Source organism: Schistocerca gregaria, chromosome 8 (assembly GCF_023897955.1).
Source record: "Schistocerca gregaria isolate iqSchGreg1 chromosome 8, iqSchGreg1.2, whole genome shotgun sequence".
Taxonomy (NCBI): domain Eukaryota; kingdom Metazoa; phylum Arthropoda; class Insecta; order Orthoptera; family Acrididae; genus Schistocerca; species Schistocerca gregaria.
The window spans coordinates 14,784,236-14,797,477 of record NC_064927.1 but is presented as its reverse complement, the minus strand read 5'-3'; the positions used below and the strand labels follow the sequence as shown (position 1 = coordinate 14,797,477).

At 46.6% G+C, this 13,242-nt stretch overlaps 8 non-coding genes across 8 annotated transcripts; all 8 read left to right on the top strand.

Annotated features, from left to right (window-relative positions):
- Positions 1 to 1,565: 1,565 nt before the first annotated feature.
- On the top strand, positions 1,566 to 1,638 carry Trnak-cuu (transfer RNA lysine (anticodon CUU)). Its single transcript has one exon. It is a non-coding gene; the product is annotated as a tRNA-Lys (tRNA).
- A 1,443-nt stretch (positions 1,639 to 3,081) lies between these two features.
- On the top strand, positions 3,082 to 3,154 carry Trnak-cuu (transfer RNA lysine (anticodon CUU)). Its single transcript has one exon. It is a non-coding gene; the product is annotated as a tRNA-Lys (tRNA).
- Positions 3,155 to 4,597: 1,443 nt separating this feature from the next.
- Positions 4,598 to 4,670, top strand: Trnak-cuu (transfer RNA lysine (anticodon CUU)). Its single transcript has one exon. It is a non-coding gene; the product is annotated as a tRNA-Lys (tRNA).
- A 1,434-nt stretch (positions 4,671 to 6,104) lies between these two features.
- On the top strand, positions 6,105 to 6,177 carry Trnak-cuu (transfer RNA lysine (anticodon CUU)). Its single transcript has one exon. It is a non-coding gene; the product is annotated as a tRNA-Lys (tRNA).
- A 1,464-nt stretch (positions 6,178 to 7,641) lies between these two features.
- Trnak-cuu (transfer RNA lysine (anticodon CUU)) lies at positions 7,642 to 7,714 on the top strand. The gene has a single exon. It is a non-coding gene; the product is annotated as a tRNA-Lys (tRNA).
- Positions 7,715 to 9,154: 1,440 nt separating this feature from the next.
- On the top strand, positions 9,155 to 9,227 carry Trnak-cuu (transfer RNA lysine (anticodon CUU)). Its single transcript has one exon. It is a non-coding gene; the product is annotated as a tRNA-Lys (tRNA).
- Positions 9,228 to 10,670: 1,443 nt separating this feature from the next.
- On the top strand, positions 10,671 to 10,743 carry Trnak-cuu (transfer RNA lysine (anticodon CUU)). The gene has a single exon. It is a non-coding gene; the product is annotated as a tRNA-Lys (tRNA).
- A 1,437-nt stretch (positions 10,744 to 12,180) lies between these two features.
- Trnak-cuu (transfer RNA lysine (anticodon CUU)) lies at positions 12,181 to 12,253 on the top strand. Its single transcript has one exon. It is a non-coding gene; the product is annotated as a tRNA-Lys (tRNA).
- The last annotated feature ends 989 nt before the right edge of the window (positions 12,254 to 13,242 follow it).

The window sequence follows — 13,242 nt, the reverse complement described above, 5'->3', positions numbered from 1 at the left end:
TACTGTGTGACGTGCTGCCCGGCAAGTATTCACCGAAGCAGCCCGGCTAGCTCAGTCGGTAGAGCATGAGACTCTTAACCTCAGGGTCATCGGTTTGAGCCCCACACTGGGCGGAACGGAATTTTGTTCCGCTGCTGATGTAAATTAACGTTTTTCTGATTAACGTGATGTAATGGAAATAGCAACTATAAACTTTGCCTACGTCAGTCACAAGGAAACTGTATTTGAAGGTGAAGGTGATTTTGTAGACATGTGTGAAAGACATGTTCTGAAATGCAAGTGTTGTTGTTTGGAGAGGACATCGGTTACGTGTCAGATGTGTAGCCAAGCAGTAATGGGTCGCCATAGCTGCAAATATTAGTCGGTAATATGAAGTGTTGTCAGCTGAAGTCTGATGTTCCAGACGACCGTAAGGACGAAGTACGCAAAAGCGTCGCTAGGCCGCGCCCATTTAGCTCAGTGGTAGAGCACTGGATTAGTAAACCAAGGGTAGTCAGTTACATCCTCAAAGGAAGAAGTCGAATTTTGGAAATCAGTTGCGCGTCGTGGCCGTATAGCAAACAGTATCTGTGATGACGAACAATTAGCGACATGCCTTTTATTAAGAATTACTCTCAGATGTGATTAAGGCGAATGGCGCAGATAAAGCCTTTGCCAAAGCGGTACAGCATAAGGTGGGACGAGGCAGTCTGAATTACATTTTATAGATGTATTTCTCACATATGTCAGAGCCTCTCGCGGTCGTCGTCGTCGTCGTCGTCGTCGTCGTCGTCGTCGTCGTCGTCGCCGCCGCCGCTTCTGCAGAAGTAGCAAATGGCCATCGTTGCAAATGCGGCGAGGCACGCCCTGCCTTCGATTCCGTATGCACAAAGTGTGTGGTCTTGTTTCCCAGTCTATATTTGGTCGGTCACGTAAGAGGTTGAATGTAACGAATGGGTGGGAAAGAGCAAGGGCAGCGGCTGTGTAGAACGAAAACACAAATTATCAGGGGTGTGAGCGTTTCGAGATGAGTCATATACAAGTTACACTTGGCCGTCAGTGACTGTGTGGCCTAATGGATAAGGCGTCGGACTTCGGATCTGAAGATTACAGGTTCGAATGCTGTCACGCTCGTGTTTTATCAGTTCTGAAAAAGAAACATACCGTTTTAATGTAGCATTTGAGAAGTACGAAACCTTCTGAATGTTGCTGTTGACCATTTTCTGCTTGGAGATGCTCTTGAGCTTGAAACACACACTACAAGACCGGTGTTAACTAGCGAAATGGTCGGCAGAGTGCCGTCACCGCGAGATTCCACTGGCACTTGCACATCTAAAACAACATCGGAAAGTAACTCGTTCGCCTTTTGAGTCACATCAAGTATGAGTGTTAATTTTGACGCCACTAGCTCTGCAGGTTGTCATGCAATTCCTTTACCTCTCAGAAATGATTATGAAATAAAAGTGAAGTACGTGACGAGTGTGACGTTAGGAAAACATTAGGCAGCATGGAGAGATTCTATATGGAACCACCCAACCCAAACGAGTACTGCGTGACGTGTTGCTCGGCAAGTATTCACCCAAGCAGCCCGGCTAGATCAGACGGTAGAGCATGAGACTCTTAATCTCAGGGTCGTGGGTTCGAGCCCCACGCTGGGCGGAACGGAATTTTGTTCCGCTGCAGATGTAAATTACTGTTTTTCTGATTAACGTGATGTAATGGAAATAGCAACTTTAAACTTTGCCTACGTCTCTGTCAGTCGCAAGGAAACTGTATTTGAAGGTGAAGGAGATTTTGTAGACATGTGTGAAAGACATGTTCTGAAATTCAGGTGTTGTTGTTTGGAGAGGACATCGGTTATGTGTCAGATGTGTAGCCAAGCAGTAATGGGTCGCCACAGCTGCAAATATTAGTCGGTAATATGAAGTGTTGTCAGCTGAAGTCTGATGATCCAGACGACCGTAAGGACGAAGTATGCAAAAGTACCGCTAGGCCGCGCTTCTTTAGCTCAGTGGTAGAGCACTGGACTAGTAAACCAAGGGTCGTGAGTTACATCCTCAAAGGAAGAAGTCGAATTTTGGAAATCAGTTGCGCGTCGTGGCCGTATAGCAAACAGTATCTGTGATGACGAACAATTAGCGACATGCCTCTTATTAAGAATTACTCTCAGATGTGATTAAGGCGAATGGCGCAGATAAAGCCTTTGCCAAAGCGGTACAGCATAAGGTGGGACGAGGCAGTCTGAATTACATTTTATAGAAGTATTTCGCACATATGTCAGAGCCTCTCGCGGTCGTCATCGTCGTCGTCGTCGTCGTCGTCGCCGCCGGGGCTTCTGCAGAAGTAGCAAATGGCCATCGTGGCAAATGCGGCGAGGCACGCCCTGCCTTCGATTCCGTATGCACAAAGTGTGTGGTCTTGTTTCCCAGTCTATATTTGGTCGGTCACGTAAGAGGTTGAATGTAACGAATGGGTGGGAAAGAGCAAGGGCAGCGGCTGTGTAGAACGAAAACACAAATTATCAGGGGTGTGAGCGTTTCGAGATGAGTCATATACAAGATGCACTTGGTCGTCAGTGACTGTGTGGCCTAATGGATAAGGCGTCGGACTTCGGATCTGAAGATTACAGGTTCGAATACTGTCACGCTCGTGTTTTATCAGTTGTGAAAAAGAAACATACCGTTTTAATGTAGCATTTGAGCAGTACGAAACCGTCTGAATGTTGCTGTTGACCATTTTCTGTTTGGAGATGCTCTTGAGCTTGAAACACACACTACAAGACCGGTGTTAACTAGCGAAATGGTCGGCAGAGTGCCGTCACCGCGAGTTTCCACTGGCACTTGCACATCTAAAACAACGTCGGAAAGTAACTCGTTCGCCTTTTGAGTCACATCAAGTATGAGTGTTAATTTTGACGCCACTAGCTCTGCAGGTTGTCATGCAATTCCTTTACCTCTTAGAAATGATTATGAAATAAAAGTGAAGTACGTGACGAGTGTGACGTTAGGAAAACATTAGGCAGCATGGAGAGATTCTATATGGAACCACCCAACCCAAACGAGTACTGTGTGACGTGCTGCTCGGCAAGTATTCACCCAGGCAGCCCGGCTAGCTCAGTCGGTAGAGCATGAGACTCTTAATCTTAGGGTCGTGGGTTCGAGCCCCACGCTGGGCGGAACGGAATTTTGTTCCGCTGCAGATGTAAATTACTCTTTTTCTGATTAACGTGATGTAATGGAAATAGCAACTTTAAACTTTGCCTACGTCTCTGTCAGTCGCAAGGAAACTGTATTTGAAGGTGAAGGAGATTTTGTAGACATGTGTGAAAGACATGTTCTGAAATTCAGGTGTTGTTGTTTGGAGAGGACATCGGTTATGTGTCAGATGTGTAGCCAAGCAGTAATGGGTCGCCACAGCTGCAAATATTAGTCGGTAATATGAAGTGTTGTCAGCTGAAGTCTGATGATCCAGACGACCGTAAGGACGAAGTATGCAAAAGTACCGCTAGGCCGCGCTTCTTTAGCTCAGTGGTAGAGCACTGGACTAGTAAACCAAGGGTCGTGAGTTACATCCTCAAAGGAAGAAGTCGAATTTTGGAAATCAGTTGCGCGTCGTGGCCGTATGGCAAACAGTATCTGTGATGACGAACAATTAGCGACATGCCTCTTATTAAGAATTACTCTCAGATGTGATTAAGGCGAATGGCGCAGATAAAGCCTTTGCCAAAGCGGTACAGCATAAGGTGGGACGAGGCAGTCTGAATTACATTTTATAGAAGTATTTCTCACATATGTCAGAGCCTCTCGCGGTCGTCATCGTCGTCGTCGTCGTCGTCGTCGCCGCCGGGGCTTCTGCAGAAGTAGCAAATGGCCATCGTGGCAAATGCGGCGAGGCACGCCCTGCCTTCGATTCCGTATGCACAAAGTGTGTGGTCTTGTTTCCCAGTCTATATTTGGTCGGTCACGTAAGAGGTTGAATGTAACGAATGGGTGGGAAAGAGCAAGGGCAGCGGCTGTGTAGAACGAAAACACAAATTATCAGGGGTGTGAGCGTTTCGAGATGAGTCATATACAAGTTGCACTGGGTCGTCAGTGACTGTGTGGCCTAATGAATAAGGCGTCGGACTTCGGATCTGAAGATTACAGGTTCGAATGCTGTCACGCTCGTGTTTTATCAGTTGTGAAAAGGAAACATACCGTTTTAATGTAGCATTTGAGCAGTACGAAACCGTCTGAATGTTGCTGTTGACCATTTTCTGCTTAGAGATGCTCTTGAGCTTGAAACACACACTACAAGACCGGTGTTAACTAGCGAAATGGTAGGCAGAGTGCCGTCACCGCGAGTTTCCACTGGCACTTGCACATCTAAAACAACGTCGGAAAGTAACTCGTTCGCCTTTTGAGTCACATCAAGTATGAGTGTTAATTTTGACGCCACTAGCTCTGCAGGTTGTCATGCAATTCCTTTACCTCTCAGAAATGATTATGAAATTAAAGTGAAGTACGTGACGAGTGTGACGTTAGGAAAACATTAGGCAGCATGGAGAGATTCTGTATGGAACCACCCAACCCAAACGAGTACTGTGTGACGTGCTGCCCGGCAGGTATTCACCGAAGCAGCCCGGCTAGCTCAGTCGGTAGAGCATGAGACTCTTAATCTCAGGGTCGTGGGTTCGAGCCCCACGCTGGGCGGAACGGAATTTTGTTCCGCTGCAGATGTAAATTACTGTTTTTCTGATTAACGTGATGTAATGGAAATAGCAACTTTAAACTTTGCCTACGTCTCTGTCAGTCGCAAGGAAACTGTATTTGAAGGTGAAGGTGATATTGTAGACATGTGTGAAAGACATGTTCTGAAATGCAAGTGTTGTTGTTTGGAGAGGACATCGGTTACGTGTCAGATGTGTAGCCAAGCAGTAATTGGTCGCCATAGCTGCAAATATTAGTCGGTAATATGAAGTGTTGTCAGCTGAAGTCTGATGATCCAGACGACCGTAAGGACGAAGTACGCAAAAGTACCGCTAGGCCACGCCTCTTTAGCTCAGTGGTAGAGCACTGGACTAGTAAACCAAGGGTCGTGAGTTACATCCTCAAAGGAAAAGGTCGAATTTTGGAAATCAGTTGCGTGTTGTGGCCGTATAGCAAACAGTATCTGTGATGACGAACAATTAGCGACATGCCTTTTATTAAGAATTACTCTCAGATGTGATTAAGGCGGATGGCGCAGATAAGGCCTTTGCCAAAGCGGTACAGCATAAGGTGGGACGAGGCAGTCTGAATTACATTTTATAGATGTATTTCTCACATATGTCAGAGCCTCTCGCGGTCGTCGTCGTCGTCGTCGTCGCCGCCGCCGCTTCTGCAGAAGTAGCAAATGGCCATCGTGGCAAATGCAGCGAGGCACGCCCTGCCTTCGATTCCGTATGCACAAAGTGTGTGGTCTTGTTTCCCAGTCTATATTTGGTCGGTCACGTAAGAGGTTGAATGTAACGAATGGGTGGGAAAGAGCAAGGGCAGCGGCTGTGTAGAACGAAAACATAAATTATCAGGGGTTTGAGGGTTTCGAGATGAGTCATATACAAGTTGCACTTGGTCGCCAGTGACTGTGTGGCCTAATGGATAAGGCGTCGGACTCCGGATCTGAAGATTGCAGGTTCGAATGCTGTCACGCTCGTGTTTTATCAGTTCTGAAAAAGAAACATACCGTTTTCATGTAGCATTTGAGCAGTACGAAACCGTCTGAATGTTGCTGTTGACCATTTTCTGCTTGGAGATGCTCTTGAGCTTGAAACACACACTACAAGACCGGTGTTAACTAGCGAAATGGTAGGCAGAGTGCCGTCACCGCGAGTTTCCACTGGCACTTGCACATCTAAAACAACGTCGGAAAGTAACTCGTTCGCCTTTTGAGTCACATCAAGTATGAGTGTTAATTTTGACGCCACTAGCTCTGCAGGTTGTCATGCAATTCCTTTACCTCTTAGAAATGATTATGAAATAAAAGTGAAGTACGTGACGAGTGTGACGTTAGGAAAACATTAGGCAGCATGGAGACATTCTATATGGAACCACCCAACCCAAACGAGTACTGTGTGACGTGCTGCTCGCCAAGTATTCACCCAGGAAGCCCGGCTAGCTCAGTCGGTAGAGCATGAGACTCTTAATCTCAGGGTCGTGGGTTCGAGCCCCACGCTGGGCGGAACGGAATTTTGTTCCGCTGCAGATGTAAATTACTGTGTTTCTAATTAACGTGATGTAATGGAAATAGCAACTTTAAACTTTGCCTACGTCTCTGTCAGTCGCAAGGAAACTGTATTTGAAGGTGAAGGAGACTTTGTAGACATGTGTGAAAGACATGATCTGAAATTCAGGTGTTGTTGTTTGGAGAGGACATCGGTTATGTGTCAGATGTGTAGCCAAGCAGTAATGGGTCGCCATAACTGCAAATATTAGTCGGTAATATGAAGTGTTGTCAGCTGAAGTCTGATGATCCAGACGACCGTAAGGACGAAGTACGCAAAAGTACCGCTAGGCCACGCTTCTTTAGCTCAGTGGTAGAGCACTGGACTAGTAAACCAAAGGTCGTGAGTTACATCCTCAAAGGAAGAAGTCGAATTTTGGAAATCAGTTGCCCGTCGTGGCCGTATAGCAAACAGTATCTGTGATGACGAACAATTAGCGACATGCCTTTTATTAAGAATTACTCTCAGATGTGATTAAGGCGAATGGCGCAGATAAAGCCTTTGCCAAAGCGGTACAGCATAAGGTGGGACGAGGCAGTCTGAATTACATTTTATAGATGTATTTCTCACATATGTCAGAGCCTCTCGCGGTCGTCGTCGTCGTCGTCGTCGTCGTCGTCGTCGTCGTCGTCGTCGTCGTCGCCGCCGCCGCTTCTGCAGAAGTAGCAAATGGCCATCGTGGCAAATGCGGCGAGGCACGCCCTGCCTTCGATTCCGTATGCACGAAGTGTGTGGTCTTGTTTCCCAGTCTATATTTGGTCGGTCACGTAAGAGGTTGAATGTAACGAATGGGTGGGAAAGAGCAAGGGCAGCGGCTGTGTAGAACGAAAACACAAATTATCAGGGGTGTGAGCGTTTCGAGATGAGTCATATACAAGTTGCACTTGGTCGTCAGTGACTGTGTGGCCTAATGGATAAGGCGTCGAACTTCGGATCTGAAGATTACAGGTTCGAATACTGTCACGCTCGTGTTTTATCAGTTGTGAAAAAGAAACATACCGTTTTAATGTAGCATTTGAGCAGTACGAAACCGTCTGAATGTTGCTGTTGACCATTTTCTGCTTGGAGATGCTCTTGAGCTTGAAACACACACTACAAGACCGGTGTTAACTAGCGAAATGGTAGGCAGAGTGCCGTCACCGCGAGTTTCCACTGGCACTTGCAGATCTAAAACAACGTCGGAAAGTAACTCGTTAGCCTTTTGAGTCACATCAAGTATGAGTGTTAATTTTGACGCCACTAGCTCTGCAGGTTGTCATGCAATTCCTTTACCTCTCAGAAATGATTATGAAATAAAAGTGAAGTACGTGACGAGTGTGACGTTAGGAAAACATTAGGCAGCATGGAGAGATTCTGTATGGGACCACCCAACCCAAACGAGTACTGTGTGACGTGCTGCCCGGCAAGTATTCATCCAAGCAGCCCGGCTAGCTCAGTCGGTAGAGCATGAGACTCTTAATCTCAGGGTCGTGGGTTCGAGCCCCACGCTGGGCGGAACGGAAATTTGTTCCGCTGCAGATGTAAATTACTGTTTTTCTGATTAACGTGATGTAATGGAAATAGCAACTTTAAACTTTGCCTACGTCTCTGTCAGTAGCAAGGATACTGTATTTGAAGGTGAAGGTGACTTTGTAGATATGTGTGAAAGACATGTTCTGAAATGCAAGTGTTGTTGTTTGGGGAGGACATTGATTAGGTGTCAGATGTGTAGCCAAGCAGTAATGGGTCGCCATAGCTGCAAATATTAGTCGGTAATATGAAGTGTTGTCAGCTGAAGTCTGATGATCCAGACGACCGTAAGGACGAAGTACGCAAAAGTACCGCTAGGACGCGCCCCTTTAGCTCAGTGGTAGAGCACTGGACTAGTAAACAAAGGGTCGTGAGTACCATCCTCAAAGGAAGAAGTCGAATTTTGGAAATCAGTTGCGCGTCGTGGCCGTATAGCAAACAGTATCTGTGATGACGAACAATTAGCGACATGCCTTTTATTAAGAATTACTCTCAGATGTGATTAAGGCAAATGGCGCAGATAAAGCCTTTGCCAAAGCGGTACAGCATAAGGTGGGACGAGGCAGTCTGAATTACATTTTATAGATGTATTTCTCACATATGTCAGAGCCACTCGCGGTCGTCGTCGTCGTCGTCGTCGTCGCCGCCGCCGCCGCTTCTGCAGAAGTAGCAAATGGCCATCGTGGCAAATGCGGCGAGGCACGCCCTGCCTTCGATTCCGTATGCACAAAGTGTGTGGTCTTGTTTCCCAGTCTATATTTGGTCGGTCACGTAAGAGGTTGAATGTAACGAATGGGTGGGAAAGAGCAAGGGCAGCGGCTGTGTAGAACGAAAACACAAATTATCAGGGGTGTGAGCGTTTCGAGATGAGTCATATACAAGTTGCACTTGGTCGTCAGTGACAGTGTGGCCTAATGGATAAGGCGTCGGACTTCGGATCTGAAGATTACAGGTTCGAATACTGTCACGCTCGTGTTTTATCAGTTGTGAAAAAGAAACATACCGTTTTAATGTAGCATTTGAGCAGTACGAAACCGTCTGAATGTTGCTGTTGACCATTTTCTGCTTGGAGATGCTCTTGAGCTTGAAACACACACTACAAGACCGGTGTTAACTAGCGAAATGGTAGGCAGAGTGCCGTCACCGCGAGTTTCCACTGGCACTTGCAGATCTAAAACAACGTCGGAAAGTAACTCGTTAGCCTTTTGAGTCACATCAAGTATGAGTGTTAATTTTGACGCCACTAGCTCTGCAGGTTGTCATGCAATTCCTTTACCTCTCAGAAATGATTATGAAATAAAAGTGAAGTACGTGACAAGTGTGACGTTAGGAAAACATTAGGCAGCATGGAGAGATTCTGTATGGGACCACCCAACCCAAACGAGTACTGTGTGACGTGCTGCCCGGCAAGTATTCATCCAAGCAGCCCGGCCAGCTCAGTCGGTAGAGCATGAGACTCTTAATCTCAGGGTCGTGGGTTCGAGCCCCACGCTGGGCGGAACGGAAATTTGTTCCGCTGCAGATGTAAATTACTGTTTTTCTGATTAACGTGATGTAATGGAAATAGCAACTTTAAACTTTGCCTACGTCTCTGTCAGTAGCAAGGATACTGTATTTGAAGGTGAAGGTGACTTTGTACATATGTGTGAAAGACATGTTCTGAAATGCAAGTGTTGTTGTTTGGAGAGGACATCGGTTAGGTGTCAGATGTGTAGCCAAGCAGTAATGGGTCGCCATAGCTGCAAATATTAGTCGGTAATATGAAGTGTTGTCAGCTGAAGTCTGATGATCCAGACGACCGTAAGGACGAAGTACGCAAAAGTACCGCTAGGACGCGCCCCTTTAGCTCAGTGGTAGAGCACTGGACTAGTAAACAAAGGGTCGTGAGTACCATCCTCAAAGGAAGAAGTCGAATTTTGGAAATCAGTTGCGCGTCGTGGCCGTATAGCAAACAGTATCTGTGATGACGAACAATTAGCGACATGCCTTTTATTAAGAATTACTCTCAGATGTGATTAAGGCAAATGGCGCAGATAAAGCCTTTGCCAAAGCGGTACAGCATAAGGTGGGACGAGGCAGTCTGAATTACATTTTATAGATGTATTTCTCACATATGTCAGAGCCACTCGCGGTCGTCGTCGTCGTCGTCGTCGTCGTCGCCGCCGCCGCCGCTTCTGCAGAAGTAGCAAATGGCCATCGTGGCAAATGCGGCGAGGCACGCCCTGCCTTCGATTCCGTATGCACAAAGTGTGTGGTCTTGTTTCCCAGTCTATATTTGGTCGGTCACGTAAGAGGTTGAATGTAACGAATGGGTGGGAAAGAGCAAGGGCAGCGGCTGTGTAGAACGAAAACACAAATTATCAGGGGTGTGAGCGTTTCGAGATGAGTCATATACAAGTTGCACTTGGTCGTCAGTGACTGTGTGGCCTAATGGATAAGGCGTCGGACTTCGGATCTGAAGATTACAGGTTCGAATACTGTCACGCTCGTGTTTTATCAGTTGTGAAAAAGAAACATACCGTTTTAATGTAGCATTTGAGCAGTACGAAACCGTCTGAATGTTGCTGTTGACCATTTTCTGCTTGGAGATGCTCTTGAGCTTGAAACACACACTACAAGACCGGTGTTAACTAGCGAAATGGTAGGCAGAGTGCCGTCACCGCGAGTTTCCACTGGCACTTGCACATCTAAAACAACGTCGGAAAGTAACTCGTTAGCCTTTTGAGTCACATCAAGTATGAGTGTTAATTTTGACGCCACTAGCTCTGCAGGTTGTCATGCAATTCCTTTACCTCTCAGAAATGATTATGAAATAAAAGTGAAGTACGTGACGAGTGTGACGTTAGGAAAACATTAGGCAGCATGGAGAGATTCTGTATGGGACCACCCAACCCAAACGAGTACTGTGTGACGTGCTGCCCGGCAAGTATTCATCCAAGCAGCCCGGCTAGCTCAGTCAGTAGAGCATGAGACTCTTAATCTCAGGGTCGTGGGTTCGAGCCCCACGCTGGGCGGAACGGAAATTTGTTCCGCTGCAGATGTAAATTACTGTTTTTCTGATTAACGTGATGTAATGGAAATAGCAACTTTAAACTTTGCCTACGTCTCTGTCAGTAGCAAGGATACTGTATTTGAAGGTGAAGGTGACTTTGTAGATATGTGTGAAAGACATGTTCTGAAATGCAAGTGTTGTTGTTTGGAGAGGACATCGATTAGGTGTCAGATGTGTAGCCAAGCAGTAATGGGTCGCCATAGCTGCAAATATTAGTCGGTAATATGAAGTGTTGTCAGCTGAAGTCTGATGATCCAGACGACCGTAAGGACGAAGTACGCAAAAGTACCGCTAGGACGCGCCCCTTTAGCTCAGTGGTAGAGCACTGGACTAGTAAACAAAGGGTCGTGAGTACCATCCTCAAAGGAAGAAGTCGAATTTTGGAAATCAGTTGCGCGTCGTGGCCGTATAGCAAACAGTATCTGTGATGACGAACAATTAGCGACATGCCTTTTATTAAGAATTACTCTCAGATGTGATTAAGGCAAATGGCGCAGATAAAGCCTTTGCCAAAGCGGTACAGCATAATGTGGGACGAGGCAGTCTGAATTACATTTTATAGATGTATTTCTCACATATGTCAGAGCCACTCGCGGTCGTCGTCGTCGTCGTCGTCGTCGCCGCCGCCGCTTCTGCAGAAGTAGCAAATGGCCATCGTGGCAAATGCGGCGAGGCACGCCCTGCCTTCGATTCCGTATGCACAAAGTGTGTGGTCTTGTTTCCCAGTCTATATTTGGTCGGTCACGTAAGAGGTTGAATGTAACGAATGGGTGGGAAAGAGCAAGGGCAGCGGCTGTGTAGAACGAAAACACAAATTATCAGGGGTGTGAGCGTTTCGAGATGAGTCATATACAAGTTGCACTTGGTCGTCAGTGACTGTGTGGCCTAATGGATAAGGCGTCGGACTTCGGATCTGAAGATTACAGGTTCGAATACTGTCACGCTCGTGTTTTATCAGTTGTGAAAAAGAAACATACCGTTTTAATGTAGCATTTGAGCAGTACGAAACCGTCTGAATGTTGCTGTTGACCATTTTCTGCTTGGAGATGCTCTTGAGCTTGAAACACACACTACAAGACCGGTGTTAACTAGCGAAATGGTAGGCAGAGTGCCGTCACCGCGAGTTTCCACTGGCACTTGCAGATCTAAAACAACGTCGGAAAGTAACTCGTTAGCCTTTTGAGTCACATCAAGTATGAGTGTTAATTTTGACGCCACTAGCTCTGCAGGTTGTCATGCAATTCCTTTACCTCTCAGAAATGATTATGAAATAAAAGTGAAGTACGTGACGAGTGTGACGTTAGGAAAACATTAGGCAGCATGGAGAGATTCTGTATGGGACCACCCAACCCAAACGAGTACTGTGTGACGTGCTGCCCGGCAAGTATTCACCCAAGCAGCCCGGCTAGCTCAGTCGGTAGAGCATGAGACTCTTAATCTCAGGGTCGTGGGTTCGAGTCCCACGCTGGGCGGAACGGAATTTTGTTCCGCTGCAGATGTAAATTACTGTTTTTCTGATTAACGTGATGTAATGGAAATAGCAACTTTAAACTTTGCCTACGTCTCTGTCAGTCGCAAGGAAACTGTAATTGAAGGTGAAGGTGATTTTGTAGACATGTGTGAAAGACATGTTCTGAAATGAAAGTGTTGTTGTTTCTAGAGGACATCGGTTACGTGTCAGATGTGTAGCCAAGCAGTAATGGGTCGCCATAGCTGCAAATATTAGTCGGTAATATGAAGTGTTGTCAGCTGAAGTCTGATGATCCAGACGACCGTAAGGACGAAGTACGCAAAAGTACCGCTAGGCCGCGCCTCTTTAGCTCAGTGGTAGAGCACTGGACTAGTAAACCAAGGGTACTGAGTTGCATCCTCAAAGGAAGAAGTCGAATTTTGGAAATCAGTTGCGCGTCGTGGCCGTATAGCAAACAGTATCTGTGATGACGAACAATTGGCGACATGCCTTTTTATTAAGAATTACTCTCAGATGTGATTAAGGCGAATGGCGCAGATAAAGCCTTTGCCAAAGCGGTACAGCATAAGGTGGGACGAGGCAGTCTGAATTACATTTTATAGATGTATTTCTCACATATGTCAGAGCCTCTCGCGGTCGTCGTCGTCGTCGTCGTCGTCGTCGTCGCCGCCGCCGCTTCTGCAGAAGTAGCAAATGGCCATCGTGGCAAATGCGGCGAGGCACGCCCTGCCTTCGATTCCGTATGCACAAAGTGTGTGGTCTTGTTTCCCAGTCTATATTTGGTCGGTCACGTAAGAGGTTGAATGTAACGAATGGGTGGGAAAGAGCAAGGGCAGCGGCTGTGTAGAACGAAAACACAAATTATCAGGGGTGTGAGCGTTTCGAGATGAGTCATATACAAGTTGCACTTGGTCGTCAGTGACTGTGTGGCCTAATGGATAAGGCGTCGGACTTCGGATCTGAAGATTACAGGTTCGAATACTGTCACGC